The sequence below is a fragment of the Amblyomma maculatum genome, chromosome 5 (assembly GCF_055883805.1).
Source record: "Amblyomma maculatum isolate TAMU_Amacu chromosome 5, ASM5588380v1, whole genome shotgun sequence".
NCBI classification, from domain to species: Eukaryota; Metazoa; Arthropoda; class Arachnida; order Ixodida; family Ixodidae; genus Amblyomma; species Amblyomma maculatum.
The window spans coordinates 43,362,255-43,378,941 of NC_139348.1; the positions used below are offsets into that span (position 1 = coordinate 43,362,255).

Consider the following 16,687-nt stretch of genomic DNA (forward strand, 5'->3'; position numbering starts at 1 on the left):
GACGTTACTAACGATCTCAAATAAATGTGTATAAATCCGATAAATTTAAGCACAATTCAACTGACAGCTCTTTACTTTGCTATTTATTTTCCCACCCAAAAATAAGGCTCATAATTGCAGGCATCCTGTTTCGAATGTGAAAACACGAGTTCTCCATAAGAAAGAATTATGAACACATTTTCACTAAGGATGATGATGAAAACAGTCCCTTTATTTGCGGCTACATTGGATAAACCAAAACACTTCTTTTAGTTGTTTACATTTATCGAAAGGTAAAAATAGAATCAGTTTGTCGACTCAGAGGGACCTGAAATTGAGTGGCATGACACTGCACACCAGTGCAAGCAATTTAATTCATATAATCAAAACCGCTATGTTTTAGCGTAGCGTCCATTGTAAGCTGTTCAAATGGCGACCAAATATGTAACGTTTCGTTTCGATGAATTTTTTATTTTCAAGAGTCATCACACTTGCAATCGTTGCCGTAGTAAACATCTGTTTTCGTGCCATTGCAATGTTCGTAATAAGCTGCCAGGCAGACGTAAGGTGGGGCCTGAATCAATCTCTCTGTAACCCAGAGCTGGCAGCCGAAGCCCCTGAAGTCTGTTAAAACAAGGGAGAGTAAAAAATATAAAGTATCAAAACTAGAATATTCAATACATATAAAATTCTTGAAATAATATTTCGTGTAACAAAAAAAAGGGACCAAACCGGAGTAATGCTGCCTTTTTGTGGCGTATGAAGTAATTTTGACGAATAATAAGTAGTATGCGCAGCCCTGAAATGTAGGAGAAGCAGTTTTGTGCTTGTGTAAATGAGTTTCGCTGGTAAGCCTACCCGAAGAAAGACGAATAAAGCTATTGTGGAAATGCGTTGGTATTAATTACATTTGTGACTGCCTTGTAGTTGGCGCGTCCTCTCTCTAGCTTTAGAGAAAATAATGCATTATTAAGGAGCATTTCCGCGTTTCAATTCAAAGTCCTCCCTTTTATTTATTTATTCATTTGTTTATTTATTTATCCCCAGGGCCCAAGGGCATTACAGATGGGAGTGGGGGTGAATTGATGAAAGTAAAGCACAATACAGCAAAAAAAAAAAAGAAAAAATTACACAAAACTAAATGGTATTTATACAGTAAATGATAATGACTGCGCAATGAAATATAAAAATACAAAATCGGCAGCAATGCAACCAAGCAGTCGATGTTGAACAAGCAAAAATTCAACCTATTCGCTCAACCGTACTGTTCTGTACACTGAAAACAGCAGTTATTTTAATTTTTTTCTGTACTTTCGCGTAAAGGAGAAATGTTAGACATGCGAAAGCAGGATTGCTGAAGTATAACCTATATCACATTTTTACATTATACTCATTGCCTGCATGCCCTAAAGAAGGTTTCTACAATGAGGACGCGATTTTTATATGAGCTTACGGAAAGTGAATCTAGTTCATCAGAACTATGATATGGCAAGACAGAAAGAGATTGATAAGGCAGTAACAATGCCGTTTTTTGCAATTGTGATTTTTTTAGTTCTTGGTTTTCTAAAATAGGCAAGCAGCGATGTAGAAATAATGCGCCGGGATAAATGATTTTCATTCGCTGCTTCACTGTCGCTTCCTACAAACTACTGATCATTTACCATAAAGTACACGGCTTGCCAGCACGATGCAGTCCTTGTTGGAGTAAAATACTTCCAGTTCGTAGCCAGAAGGCGTATCTGGAAAAGATAAAGCTTGCATCAGTTGTTCCGATCAGCAAAATGTCTTTGCTGCAACAAACATCTACACTGAACTTTCTTGTCAGGCAGTGCCATAACTAGACGCTCACAGAGAATCAGTCGTGCGTTTCGCTGGATACGTGTTCCCCCGGCAAACAATTCAATTCAACTCGTTCGATTGCTAATAGCTGCTGGCTGCACAGTCAGAAATTCTCCCGAGTGGGTTTTAGCATCACTAGCGCGGCAGCCATGCACTCTTCTTCATTCTCGTTAGCGGTTGTACTTTGTAAATGAATTTCCATTTTTGTAGGGCCCGCTGGTAGCAGGCACTGCCGGAATCGAGGCTGTGAATGCGTTATAAGCTGCCCTTTTGTGAGTCCGGTGAATTCTGCAGCACTAATAATTCTGTACACAAAATTCATGAAAAGTAGCCATCTTATCTGGTAATATCTGTTAGAAACATTATTTACATTATTGTAATAGCAGCACTGCAACATTTTGGGATATATATGCGCTGTTTAGAAATCTAGGTGATTATAACTTCTTGGTCTTGGTAGTTTACAGTGACCGCTATTTTATGGCCCACACTAAAATGCATACATAGGCTTCAAAATTATTTTGCTCAGCCAACACCTGTTTCTCTGTGTCGAATTTATAACGTCCCGAGTGCGAACTCTAATAATAAAGGAAAAGCTGGACACTAGACAACAGTTTTAGGATCCGAGCACGCTTCTGCCCAGGACCCACTTATGAGTAAATATTCTTGCCGAGCAGTGGCAGAGTTCAAATTTCATATTAATTACAGCGTTAAATTCACTCAGGGCTTTTCGTTTAGGCAAATAATCTTCAGAAATAGGCTGGGTACGTGCTAGCAGAAATGCTGTGATAATGCTGCGGAAGAGTATGAAAGATTTCCTTTTCCTATTGAATCGATATATTGCCTACGCTGCAAACAGCACCTAATGACACAAACCGGCTCTTACGCGTACCTACAGTGCAAAAAAAAAAATGCAGTATTCGCATGATGTTTGTTTAACAAGTAAAGAGTAACAACAATTGGATGCGCGGGTGAGCTTTGTACGCAAAGGGCAAACGACCAAGATCAGCGTGGTTGCTAGATATCTGTAGCGCCACCGTGTGCCTTCGATTCCAAAACATTTATAATTAGAGATTCCCTGCGTAATGTTTTCTACTTCCTTATATGCATTAATCAATTAAAGACTGCAATATTATTGAGCATACAAAGCAGTTTCTTGTCGTCGCACGGAGGCTTTCAGCTTTATTGGCATCTGACAGGACCTACCAATATTGTGCCGCATTGCACTGAAAATTGTTTCTTAAGGACTTCGGTAAGAGTGAAGCGCAAATAATGTCTTGCTGCTGGACACGCGGGAAAATCTTTTCATTCCAAAAAATTTTGTGCAATTGATATTGCCACGTGCCTGGCGCCGCGCGACAGCCGTTTTTGGGGCCGACGACGACGAAGCGGTGGTTGGCACGAGCGGCGCGCTGGTGCTGGTCTCTGTGACTCTGTGTTCGGGACGACAAGCCGACCTTATTCTCGGGTCCTCGGCTACGTGTACTCTCACGGCTTCCTCTGACTTCAGTCGTGACACTGGTGGAGGTGCGGGGTATTGTAGGATGCCCACCTTCAAGATGGTCAATAATCAGTCGCAGCTCGCCGTCGGCACGCTGTTTGGAGGCGAGATCGGACGTAGTGACTGCTCCGAGGAAGCTATCGTCGTCGGTGGCATCTGACGAAGGAGGGAAGACGGGCGCGCGGGACAGGCTATCAGCATCGGTGTGCTTCCGACCAGACTTATAAATCAAAATCGAACTCCTGTAGGCGCAATGCCCAACGTGCTAAGCGGCCACAAGGATCCTTTAAGTTTTTCAGCCAACACAACGAGTGATGGTCAGTGATGACGCGAAACGGTCGGCCATATAGGTACGGGCGGAACTTGGCAGCGGCCCATACTACCGCCAAACATTCTTTTTCAGTGGTGGAATAGTTATACTCAGCACGGGAAAGTGCACGGCTGGCGTAGGCAATTACTTTCTCGACCCCGTCTTGGTGCTGAACTAGAACGGCACTAAGGCCGACGTTGCTCGCATCCGTGTGTAATTCTGTGTCGGCATCATCATCGATATTTTTTATTTATTTACTTAACAATTTATCTAATGTCGGATCACCCTTAATGGGAAGCAGTTAATCCCATTAAGCCTGTTTCGCGTAGGATAAAAAAAAATATTTTGGAGATGTCTTCTGTTTGCTTTTCAACGCGAGAAGGGGTCTGGCCTAGGTTGTCTTGCAAGCTCGGCCTCACACTTACCTTTTAACGTGACCCAGATGAATGCAGGTTCGGTAGATTTGTTCTGCTTAACCTGCAGAGAAACATTGGCTGACCTGCAAGAAAACGAATATTCAACGACTGAGAGATGTAATTATTGATAAAAATTTGAATATATCGATTGCAAAGTGCATTTAACAAGCTACTTTATGTTCACCCAAACCACGTCAATCCTCGCGCAATCAGAGAGGATAAATGTCATCGGTCTGTAGTCACACAATTCAGTACACTCAAGGCCATCTTAACTGGAACCAGCTTCAGCTTATAAACTAGAGCGGCGAGTGGCGCTAATATTGAACCAGGCTTTATCGCGCCGGTGCGTTTGCCAGCGGCAGCAGGCGTTCCTGAGGCGTGCTTATTCAAAGCTTTGACTTGACGCACGAAACTATGATGAATTTAGTATTTATATTTTCTAGTTCGCTGAGTTGAGTAACACATTTCATTCAAGTAGGCGGCATGATGTGCTAAGTTGCCACTGCACCTAATTACGGTAGCGAGAAGAATAGGAGACGAACATTCTTAACCCTGCTGTAAGGCGGTGGTGGCCTATTCTATAATGTTTCGGCGCGCACGTCGCAGAAAGCGGCGATAGAAAGTTCCATCACATTCCAGATGCCGACGCGACTGATTGCGCAATTTCAGCCACCGAGTTGCGCCTCCTCGCTCTCGTCGACATGGGCTAACTCACGCGTGCATTCCCCCGCACGGACCTGTCCCTCCTGCTCACTAAAAAGGCCGCTTGTATTGACGATGTTCGAGTAGGTTCTAGACCTTTCTGGAAGGCTGAGGGAGGGGAGGCATAGCTTTAACAGCGCTAAGCTGTTTCCGCTCCTCCTTAGCATCTGGAGAATACGGCTGCGGTTATTTAAGAGCCCACAGCGTAGCAGGCTGGCCCTGAATGAGAAGTCGTAAAAAGAGCTGTGTGTTCATTTTGCAGTTAGTCGTTCCCTCAGTCTCTACTTGTAAAGTGTGTCGCCTCTCTGCCTCGATTTTCTGTATCATGCGTTTGTGTCGTATAAAGTTAAGATTCGTCTTGTTACTGCAAGATTGTCGTCCTACGTCTCATTGAGTGTGTGTGTGATCTGCACGTCGCCTGCCGAATCGACGACCACCTTGTATAAGTGGGGAAGATTTGAAGAACACAAAGAACCTGACCGATGCTCCTGCCTGCGAGTTAATTTTGAAGGCATGCGCGTGCCCGTCTGTAAGACAAGTGTTTGGAAGACCCTCTCTGTGGTACTATGTACAGTTAATATTTTGGCGATAAGGGCTCGTGCTCAATGATCAGAATCAGCGCGGACCTAGCTCGTTACTTTCCAAACATTCTGAAAAAACAACATAGTGTACGACGTTATTAACTTAGCGCACAGCAGCGAGGTTCTGGGCAACTCCTGAGTTACGTCCTTCGCTCAGGGTCATCCTCGCGACCATCGCGGGCGACCAGCAGTATCCGGACAGTGTTTATAACCAGTCTAAGGAAGAAGATGATTCAGCGCCCACACAAACGACGATGAAGACGGCTGAGTTCCTGGCCGATCAGCTGACGTGCGCACTAGAAACTCGGACTGTCTTCTTCGGACGAGATTGTGCCTTACTCTACGATCGTCGTGTGTCACCGGTCGCCGTCTCCAGTCCTCAGAGTAACCCCCAATAAACCCCACTTCATTTGGTGCAGGTGCGGGGTAAGACTCTTACACGATCACCGTGGAGCTCCGCAGCCGTACGATACCTATGGCGAAAAACAAGGTAGGCCAACAGCCAGTGGCAGCCCCTTCGAAGTCAATCTCATGCTCCGGAGCCATTCGGCAGCGAGACCCCGCAGTTTGCAGAGGGCTGGGTGACCAGGACGTTGAAGACTGGTTGGCCTCATACGAGAGAGTGAGTCGTCATAACAACTGGGATGACCGCATGAAGATCAACAACGTCATCTTCTACCTTAGTGACATTACTAACCTATGGTACCGAAATCATGAGGCCGACATGCCAACTTTGGCCAACTTCAAGCAAAGTTCACGACGTTTGCGTTCGTCCCACAGTGCGGAAACTACGCTTTGAAGAAGCATTGCGCGTACGAGTTCAGCATGAAGGCGAAATATTTACAGGTTACATTGAAGACGTTGTGGATTTATGCAAGCGTGTCGACCCATCTATGAATGAGGCTGAAAAGATAAAACATAATGAAGGGCATTGATACCGATGCATTTCACGTGCTGTGGGCAAAGAGCCCTACCACAGGGGCCTCAGTATATAGTCTTTGCCAAAGTTTCGACGAGCTGCTCAAGCAACGCCTCTGCACTCGTCGCCCTTACGCACCTGCTGCGGCCATATCTGGCCTGGATGTGAGCAGTGACCTTGTAACTCACATCAAACACTTCGTTCGAGATGAGGTCTCTCGACAGCTCGGGCTTTTGTCTGGCCCACGCCCGTCATCTACAGCCCAGCTGATTACCCCTTCTATCTGACACACCATCACGCAGGAGGTTGCCGATGCCCTTCCCAGTTTTGGCCAGCCAGCGCCCGTCACACCTCATGCCGACACTCTTCCACTTCAGCCCACATCTCTTGCTGCACCATTAAGTAACAGCCCCCTTGTTGTCGTGCCGCCTCTACCTGTGCAAGTACAGATGCCTCCACGTATGCACAAGTTACCGCCCGCCCACCGCCGCCACAGTCCTTTGCGTACGTGCCGACTATGGCGCCACCGTCGGTCGCCCCACAGTTCCGATCAACGACGCCTCCCTACAATCCTTGGCGCACGAATGACAACCGGCCTATTTGCTATGCCTGCGGTATTCCAGGCCAAGTCGCCAGCCTCTGCACTCGTACTCTGCGCTCTGCCCCTGCACGCATTATGGCTGACTGCAATTATCAGTACGACACCTTGTGCCCACCTCCGGTGATATCTCCAGGGCAGCCGCACAACTCGTCGGGCCGGCAACACATTCCACTGCATCGCTCGCCGTTCCCTCGCCGTCGGTCCGTGTCTCCAATGCGGCGTCGCAGCGTGACACAAGACTCGGAAAACTAGCTGCCGCAGTTCCTGGGGCACGAACTGCGCACATTTCGCCTACCCCAAGTCCTCGTCTGTCTCCGCCGAACGTTGTCGAATTTTTTTCTGATGGTGTTCGCACTCTTGCACTTGCCGATACAGGGGCCACTCTCTTCGTCATTAGCGAAAGTTTTTGCCGATCACTTCATAAAGTCACCACCCCACCTTCTGGACTCCCTCTTCGCACCGCCAACGCCAATTCCGTTCATCCGTCTGCTGCTTGCACAGCACGTGTCATTATCGCGGACGTCTTATACATCGTCGAGTTTTTAGTGCTTGCGTCATGCTCGCATGACTTAATTCTTGGCTGGGATTTCCTGTCCCGCCAAAATGCTTTACTGACTGCACCCGCGCCCACGTCGCCTTTTCTGCGCTCTGTGATGCGGTTCTTGACGATGCGCCGTCTTTTTCTTGCGCTAAACTCGTTGTCGCCGACGACACCGATATTCCGCCCAACTGAACTGTGATTGCTCCCGTGTGTGTACCGTTTTCCTTAGACGCGACTGTTCTTTTTGCGCCTTCTTCCATGTTCACTTCTCGCCGTGGCCTCCTTCAACCATTTGATATCATCGATATTAACCGCGGCGCCGCTGATATTATTGTTACGAATGCCTCAACCGCTGTTGTGCCGCTACTTCGTGACAAATGCCTCGGCCATATTGAAGTTGCTGACATCATCTCGCCGTTTGATGTTGACGGGTATTTACCACAGAGTGCCCACGTAACCTCCCTAACGCCGATTACTGCGTCTTCCGATGTACCGAGTTGGGACCTTTTTCAATTATCTCTGGCCAGTGATCTCGACCTGACTCACCGTGAGCAACTGTTTGCTCTCCGCAACCAGTTCCGTTCTTCGTTTGACGCGCAGAAGACTTCCTTGGGTCGTGCGACCGAGGTTGTTCACCACATCGACACCGGCAGTCTTGCCCCTTTTCGCCAGTGCCCTTACTGTGTTTCGCCTACGGAGCGCCGTGTTATTGCTGAGTAGGTCGACGACATGCTACCAACGTGGTGTAATTCAGCCTTCATCTTGTCCGTGGTCGTCTCCCGTAGTACTTGTGAAAAAGGATGGCTCCAAAAGATTTTGCGTTGACTACCGCCGTCTTAGTAAAATTACACGAAAAGACCTAAACCCACTACCCCGTATTGACGACGCCATCGATTGTTTGCAAGGAGCCGAGTTCTTTTCAAATGAAATCAAATCAAATTCTGCCCTGGACCTGGACCTGCGCTCTGGCTATTGGCAAGTCCCTATGGCTGAGCATGACCGCCCAAGACAGCCTTGGTTACCCCTGATGGACTATATGAGTTCACTGTGATGCCTTGTGGTCTTTGCAATGTTCCTGCTACGTTTGAGCGAATGATGGAAAATATCTTGCGCGGCCTCAAGTGGAGCATTTGCCTTTGTTATTTGGCTAATATTGTCGTTTTCTGTCCCGATTTTTTGACGCACTTCATGCTTTTGCACCAAATCCTGAGCTGTCTCACTGGCGCCGGTCTGCAACTTAACCTGAAGTGTCGTTTTGGCGCCCTCAAGCTGACAATACTGGGTCATGTCATGTCCAAAGCTGGTGTTCTGCCCGATCCGGAGAAACTACGTGCGGTCCCTGAATTCTCGAAACAGACTTCTGTTAAAGATCTGCGCAGCTTCGTTGGCCTATGCTCATGTTTTCGCCGTTTTGTCCGGAATTTCGCTGCCGCTTACCAAATTGCTGAATGGTCCCGCCAACTTGTCTACCTGGACTCCAATCTGTGACGAAGCTTCCACTGCGCTCCGACGTCTACTCACTTCACCACCCATTCTCCGCCATTACAACCCATCCGCTCGTGCAGAGGTGCACACTGACGCCAGTGGCGTTGTTCTCGGTGCTGTTCTCGCACAACGGAAACCCGGATTTTCCGAATATGTGGTTGCTTACGCTAGCCGAGCGCTAACGAAAGCTGGATCTAACTACACCGTCACGGAAAAGGAGTGTATTGCAATCGTGTGGGCCTTACCAAAGTTTCGCCCCTACCTTACAGACCGCGTCTTCAACGTTATACCCGAGCACCATGTCCTCTGCTGGTTGACTTCCCTAAAAGACCCTTCTGGACGCCTCGGCCGCTGGGTTTTTTCCACCGCCGATATTTGTTCGCGGCCAGCTTTTACGGCCATTGCCTGCGCCCGTCACCACCAGGCGGGGCTCTGTGATCCGACCTACGAAACGCAGGTAAGCGTTACTCCTGCGACTCTTGGGCGGGTTCCTGCCGCCTGCTGTCGGTTTTTCGCCGGATTTTTGAGCTTCGGAATCTTGGAGCCGCGAGGCGCGGCAGCCTTGCCGAGGCCTCTCGATTCATGAGGAGGGTTTGAGCTGAAGGGTTTGGGGTGCGACCTGATACCGGTGAACACCTCCGGCAACGCACTCCCTCACCAGCACAGGAATTGGCTACTCTGATGCAGTAATTGGTCACATCCTTCGATGATTAGTCCTACAAAACCCGGCCATCAGTCACCAACGGTAGTCAGACCTAGACGTAGCAGGGGGTGCTAAGAATATTTGGCTCCGATAGATAGGCCGCCTTTGGAAAGTGACCCTGGCAACTTTTAACGCTAGAAAACTAGCTGGTGAAGCTACATTGGCAGTGCTGTTAGAGGAACTAGAGGGTTTGAAATGGGCTATCATAGGGCCTACTTGGGTTAGGAGGCCATATGAGTCATATACTGTATTTAAGGACGGGCATCTACTGTGTTATCGAGGTTTAATGGAGAAGCGAGAACTTGGGTTAAGTTTCCTTGTCAGTGCGATATAGCTCGTAATATAAATGATTTCTATAGCATTATTGAGAGGGTGGCACTTGTAATTAAGCTTAATAATCGGTATAAAGTGAAGGTTGTGCAGGGCTACGCACCTACATGTAGTCATGATGACCAGGCAGTTGAAGGCTTCTATGCCTTTCTATGCGGAATAGAAAGGCGCAGTATACTGTACTAATAGGCGACTTCAATGCCAAGGTACGAAAAAAGCAGGCATCAGATCAGGCAGGGGTGATCATGGCACTGGTTCTAGGAATAGCCGGTGTGAGTTACTAGTTGAGTTTGCAGAGCGCAATAATTTACAAATCATGAACACCTACTTCAGCAAACGGAAGAACCGGAAGTGGACATGGAAAATTCCTAACAGGGCGACGATAAATGAAATTGACTTCATAATGTGTTCTAACCCCGCCATTATACAGGATGTAGAGGTAAACGGGTTAAGTGCGATACAGTGGCCACATGATGGTAACGAATCGAATTAGTCTAAATCTGAAGGGGGAATGAAACAGGTTAGTAACACAGAAGTCCATCGATGAATTAGCGGTGAGGGGAGGGCAGAAGAGTTTGGGATCTCGTTTAAGAATAGATATTCAGCTCGAACAGAGGATGAGAACACTAGCCTAGAAGCAATGAACAATAATTTCTAAAATATTGCTACGAAGATGACGAAGAGGACAGTGGCGCGGGGCGGAGCGCTCGCGCCAGGCCCGTTGGCCATTAAAGCATATTTCATCGTCATGTCATCACGTCGTTCTGTTTCTGTTGTGTCGCCGTGTTTCAACGCTTGTCATGCCACCACGTAACATTTGTTTGGAGGTGCGGTTCATCCCCATCCTCGCCTTGCACCGTCGAAGCCAACCGTACGCCGTGTCCATCTCCCGAAAGCCCGTAGAGATCGCCGCCCAGCTCTACCGCAGCCATTTTTGCTCAGACCCGACCAGCTGCTGACCCCAGCCTCGTACCCAGCCTTGACCACAGCACACAACGACCAGGAAGAGCCCAAAGGAGACCCTACCGACCCCACGACGAAGCGACCTTACGACCACTCGAGCGAAGACAGCACCCCCGCCCAAGCCGTTCGCCGTGTCTATGAGCCTCGGCCTTCGGCAAACGGTGAAAATTGGACTTGATGCTCCGGTGCAAGCATTCTTCCCATTCATTGTGGTGTCCAGAGTTTCATGTCCCAATTTTGTGTCCGTGTTCATCGTCACGTCACGCATTGGATTTCTAGCAATCGATCAGGACGATTGCTGGTTCGCCCCTGGTAATGCTACGAAAATGACGAAGCTAGCAGTGGCGCGGGGCGGAGTGCTCGAGCCAGGCTCGCTGGCCATTAAAGCATATTTCGTCGTCATGTCATCAGGTTGTTCTGTTTGTGTTGTGTCGCCGTGTTTCATCGCTTGTCATGCCACCACGTAACAATATTGTTACGAGGCACGTCGAGATTTAGGAGGCGATGGTACGTCTTAGCCGCAACAGTTCACAGTCAGGGACACACTCACAGGAGAACCAGACGTAGCTGCAGCGTCGTCTTTCTCTACTAGCCCAGCACTTCGTTACCGTCTCTTTCACTGCGTACCGTAACAATACCCCCCCCCCCCCCCCGCGGAAGAAGCACAGTCTCGGTGCGTAGACTACACAGAGCGCGAGATATAAGGTTTGGGACGGGTGACATGCACGACTTCTGGATGATGGTTTGCCGGAGAGTGGCGGTTCACAGGGATAATCTCGTACGTCACGTCGGTAAGTTGCCGCAAGACCTGGTAAGGGCCCACGTAGCGGGGCAGAAGTTTCTCGCACATGCCTACACGTCGAGCAGGGAGCCAGAGGAGTACGAGGGAGCCAGGAGGGTAGTAGGCCTCATGGTGCTGGAGATCGTAACGGTGCTTTTGAGAACGCTGGGACGCACGAAGCCGGTCTCGAGCAGTATGACGGGCGGCATCAGCGCGGGCGATGGCATCAGAAGCGTAACTGCAGGAGGAATCGTCAAGAGGTAGTAGGGTGTCGAAGGGAAGTAGAGGGTCGCGGCCGAAGAGTAGATAAAAGGGAGAGTATCCGGCGGTATCATGTCGTGAGGAGTTATAAGCGAATGTTATGAAAGGTAAAGAGATGTCCCAGTCACGGTGATGGTCAGAAACATACATTGACATCATATCGGTCAGGGTACGATTAAGGCGCCCAGTAAGACAGTTCGTTTGTGGATGGTAGGCCGTTGTGAAGTTGTGGCGCGTAGCGCATGAGCGCAGAAGGTCATTGACAACTTTAGAAAGGAAGCAGCGACCGCGATCGGTGAGCAGTTGACGAGGAGCACCATGAAGCAAGATGACGTCATGCAAAAGAAAGTCTGCAACGTCGCAGGCACAGCTGGTGGGGATAGCTCTGGTTATGGCATACCGGGTGGCGTAATCGGTCGCTACGGCAATCCATTTGTTCCCTGAAGTCGATGTGGGGAATGGCCCGAGCAGGTCGAGACCAACTCGAGAAAAAGGCTCAGTTGGAACTGCGAGTGGTTGCAGGGGCCCACTAGGGTGAAGAGACGGGGTCTTCCTGCGCTCGAACAGCTCACAGGCGGCGACGTAGCGACGAACAGAGCGGTAGAGTCCAGGCCAGTAGAATCGCAGTCGAACATTGTCATATGTGCGGGACACTCCTAGGTGCCCTGCTGTAGGAGCATCATGAAGGTGCGCAAGAACAGCAGAGCGTAGATGTGTTGGGACAACAAGCAAAAGGTCTACACCATCTGGGCGCATATTGCGTCGGTATAATGTGTCATTAAGCAGCACAAACATACTGATGGGCGGATCGGTGCTGTCGTTGCGCAGGTGATCAATAATGGGGCGCAGGGAAGGATCACGACTCTGTTCGACGCCGATGTGGAGAAAGTTCGAAATGGACAAAACGCAGTCGTCAGCAGTATTGTCAGGAAGTTCAGGAGGGTCAACGGGGTGGCGGGACAAGCAGTCGGCGTCTTGATGTAGGCGGCCTGACTTGTACACAACAGTAAACGTGTATCCTTGTAATCGCAAGGCCCAGCGACCTAAGCGGCCAGTAGGGTCCTTAAATGATGACAACCAACACAAGGCATGATGGTCCGTCACTACGCAGAAGGGCCGCCCAAACAAATAAGGGCGGAATTTGGTCAACGCCCAAACAAGTGCAAGGCATTCGCGCTCCTTAATGGAATAGTTGCGCTCGGACTGAGATAGAAGGCGGCTGGCATAGGCAATCACACGAGAGTGGCCGTGCTGGTATTGGGCAAGGATGGCGCCAATGCCATGTCCGCTAGCGTCGGTGCGCAGTTCTGTAGGCGCAGACGGGTCGAAGTGCGCCAGTACAGGAGGAGCGGTGAGCGCGGAAATGAGCGTTGTGAAGGCCTGAGCTTGTTCATGGCTCCACGAGAAATTCACGTTTTTCTTCAAAAGGGAGGTAAGGGGACGTACTAGGTCAGCAAAGTTCCGAATGAAGCGACGGAAGTAGGAGCAGAGCCCGAGAAAACTTCGCACATCACTTGTATTACGTGGTGTAGGGAACTCGCGGACTGCACGAAATTTATCAGGGGCGGGCTGCACACCAGTTTCGTCAACCAAATGTCCCAGGATTTTGATCTGGCGGCGGCCGAAGCTGCATTTTTTTGCGTTGAGTTGAAGACCGGCGCGGCGAAAGACTGCCAGTATCGTAGAAAGCCGTTCAAGGTGACTTGTGAACGTGGGAGAGAAAATGACAACGTCATCTAAGTAGCATAAGCACGTTGTCCACTTGAAGCCACGGAGAAGCGAGTCCATCATGCGCTCGAAGGTCGCAGGAGCGTTACAGAGGCCAAATGGCATGACCTTGAATTGGTATAGTCCGTCAGGGGTGACAAATGCGGTTTTCTCTCGATCCCGTTCGTCGACAGCTATTTTCTAGTAGCCGGAACGCATGTCGATCGAGGAAAAATAGCTGGCACCATGCAAGCAGTCTAGGGCGTCGTCAATTCTCGGGAGCGGATAAACGTCTTTTTTAGTGATCTGATTGAGGTGGCGGTAATCTACACAGAATCTCCAAGTTTGACCTTTCTTTTTGACTAAAACGACAGGAGACGCCCAGGGACTGCAGGAAGGCTCAATAATATTTGTCAGCATCTTGTCGACCTCCTTCTGTATCACGTCGCGCTCAGCAAGAGAGACTCAATAAGGCCTTCTGTGAATAGGGCTGGCATCACCAGTATTGATGCGATGGGTAACGACAGATGTCTGGGCCGAAGGTTGGTCGGCAAAATAAAAAATGTCCTTGTACGAAATAAAAGGTCGGAGAGAGCACCGGCTTGCTGAGGTGTCAAATCCGGTGCTATCATGGAAGTAAAAAGGGTCGAACGAGAAGCTGATACGGGGGGTTCAGACAGAGGCACAGGCTTGAGGGCAGAAACTTCGCAGTCAGCCAACGGAAGCAAGTCAGCGAGTGCAATGCCATGGGGCAAAACCTGGACAGAGTGGCTAAAGTTAAGGACGGGAAGATAGGTTCTGTTATCCGTGGCGGTCAGGACAGTGTGAGGGAGTATGACGCTACGGTGGAGAACAACATCGGTGATTGGACAAGTGACGTATGTACCATCAGGAATAGCAGGAAATGGGGCCAAAAGAACATACATGGCAGCTTCGGGCGGTAGGCGAACAAACTCGACGGAGCAGAGGCGTGGCTTGATATCTGTACGGTCGGAGCAGAAAGGCAGGTCTAAGCGAAGGAGGCCACTTGAACAATCAATCAGGGCAGAGTGCGCCGTTAAAAAGTTGATGCCGAGGATCACTTCTTGAGGGCAGCGGTCGATTACAGTGAAGAGCACAGGGGTAGTTCGACCACAAATGCTCACGCGCGCAGTGCAAAGTCCCACGACGGCAGCGACGCCTCCATTGGCGACACGAACGGCTGATGAAGAGGCGGGTGTGACAAGTTTTTTGAGTCGGCGGCGAAACGAAGAGCTGAGGACGGAAATTTGGGCACCAGTGTCAATGAGGGCGGTAACAGGGACACCATCTACAGAGATATCTAGAAGATTGCGGCGATGAGCGAGGGTCAGCAGAGGATTTTCGGGCCGGGTCGTCAATGCAGCTTCACCTCCGGGAGCTGCATTGATCAGTTTTCCGGGAGCGGGCCAGAGAAGTGAGGGGACGAGGAACGGTGAGGTAGGGGTGAGCGGGAACGGCGAGTCTGGGGAGACGGCGATCGGCTGGACATGCGCGGGGATGGCGGGTTAAAGTCACGAGAGGGCACATCACGGAGAGAGGTTGGGTGTGGTCCGTAGGCGGTGCTGCGATCATGACAGAGGCGAGGCCGAGGTGGCGGAACCCAACGGCTGCGGCAATGGCGAGAAATCTGGAAGGCACGTGAGCAGTTGAAGCAGATGGGTCGGTTGTCGAAGGTCCGCCATTCTTCTGGGTTGCGGTAGCGTCGGGTAGATCCGGGGTATCGCGTCGGGAAGGGCGCAGTCGGAGCCGCAGAAGCTACCACCGGAACGGTGGGCTGGACAGATGGCTGTGCGGACGGCTGACCAGAGCTGAGGCTTACGTTCGCATTAAGGCCCACGTTCGCGAATTCTTGGCGAACGACAGCTTGAATCAGTGCTATAGTAGCATCCGCCGGCTGAGGTGTGAATGCGAAGGGGGCCATTGCCTCCAGCTCTCTGCGAACGATCCTGGTCAAGTTTGGCTCATGGGACGGCTGCTGCAGTGTTGGCAGATCCTCGCACGAAGACGCAGCAACTGTGTTTGGCAAGCGGTCGAAGCGGGGCGCAATACGACGATGTTTAGCTTGCTCAAACCGTCGGCATACCTCGAGGACGGAGTCGACCGTCGTATAATCTTTGCAAAATAGAAGGTTGAAAGCGTCGTCAGCAATGCCCTTTAAGATGTGGCCCACCTTGTCACACTCGGGCATGGCGCTGTTCACTTTGCGGCATAGAGCTAGTAGGTCTTGTATGTACGACAGATATGATTCGGTCGACGACTGTGCTCGCGATGCCAGGTCCTTTTTAGCGCCTAGCTGGCGTCCGATTGGCTTGCCAAAGAGATCCCGAAGCTTCTCTTTGCACATGTCCCAGGATGTTAGATCTTCTCCGTGCGTCTCGAACCAGACGCGCGCTGTACCAGCCAGGTAGAAAATAACATTTGCAAGCATCAACGTTGCGTCCCATCAGTTGTGCTTACTGACGCGCTCGTACATAGCGAGCCAGTCTTCGACGTCGATGTCATCGGTGCCGCAAAAGGTTCCCGGATCACGAGGCTGCGCAACGACGACAGTGGGCGCTGGTTGTGCCGCTGTAGAGGTAGCTGCGTCGGACTGCATAGTGCTAGCACCAAGTTGGCGGCCACTACGGAGATCCAGCTTGGGGTATTGGTGTCTACCCCGCACCTCCACCAAGATGTTACGAGGCACGTCGAGATATTAGGAGGCGATGGTACGTCGTAGCCACAACAGTTCACCGTCAGGGACACACTCACAGGAGAACCAGACGTAGCTGCAGCGTCGTCTTTCTCTACTATCCCAGCACTTCGTCATCGTCTCTTTCACTGCGTACCGTAACAATATCATTACTGAGTACGTTGCAGAAGTAGGCGGTAGGATATTTAGAAAAGATACCGGTAAGCTGTCTAAGGAGACGAAGGGTATGATCAAGAAACGCGAAAGTATTAAACTTTCCAATCCAACAGACCAGGTAGAATTGGCAGGGATATGAAAGGTAATCAACAGGCGCAAAGTGGCCGATATAAGGAAGTATAATGGAGAAAATGGAGCATGC

General features: G+C 49.9%; 1 long non-coding RNA gene across 1 annotated transcript; it reads right to left on the reverse strand.

The window, feature by feature from the left end:
- Positions 1–201: 201 nt before the first annotated feature.
- Positions 202–4,126, reverse strand: LOC146188190 (uncharacterized). Its single transcript, XR_014707177.1, has 3 exons — positions 4,052–4,126; positions 1,641–1,718; positions 202–603 (listed from the first exon to the last, which is right to left on the reverse strand). It is a non-coding gene; the product is annotated as an uncharacterized LOC146188190 (long non-coding RNA).
- Positions 4,127–16,687: the final 12,561 nt, after the last annotated feature.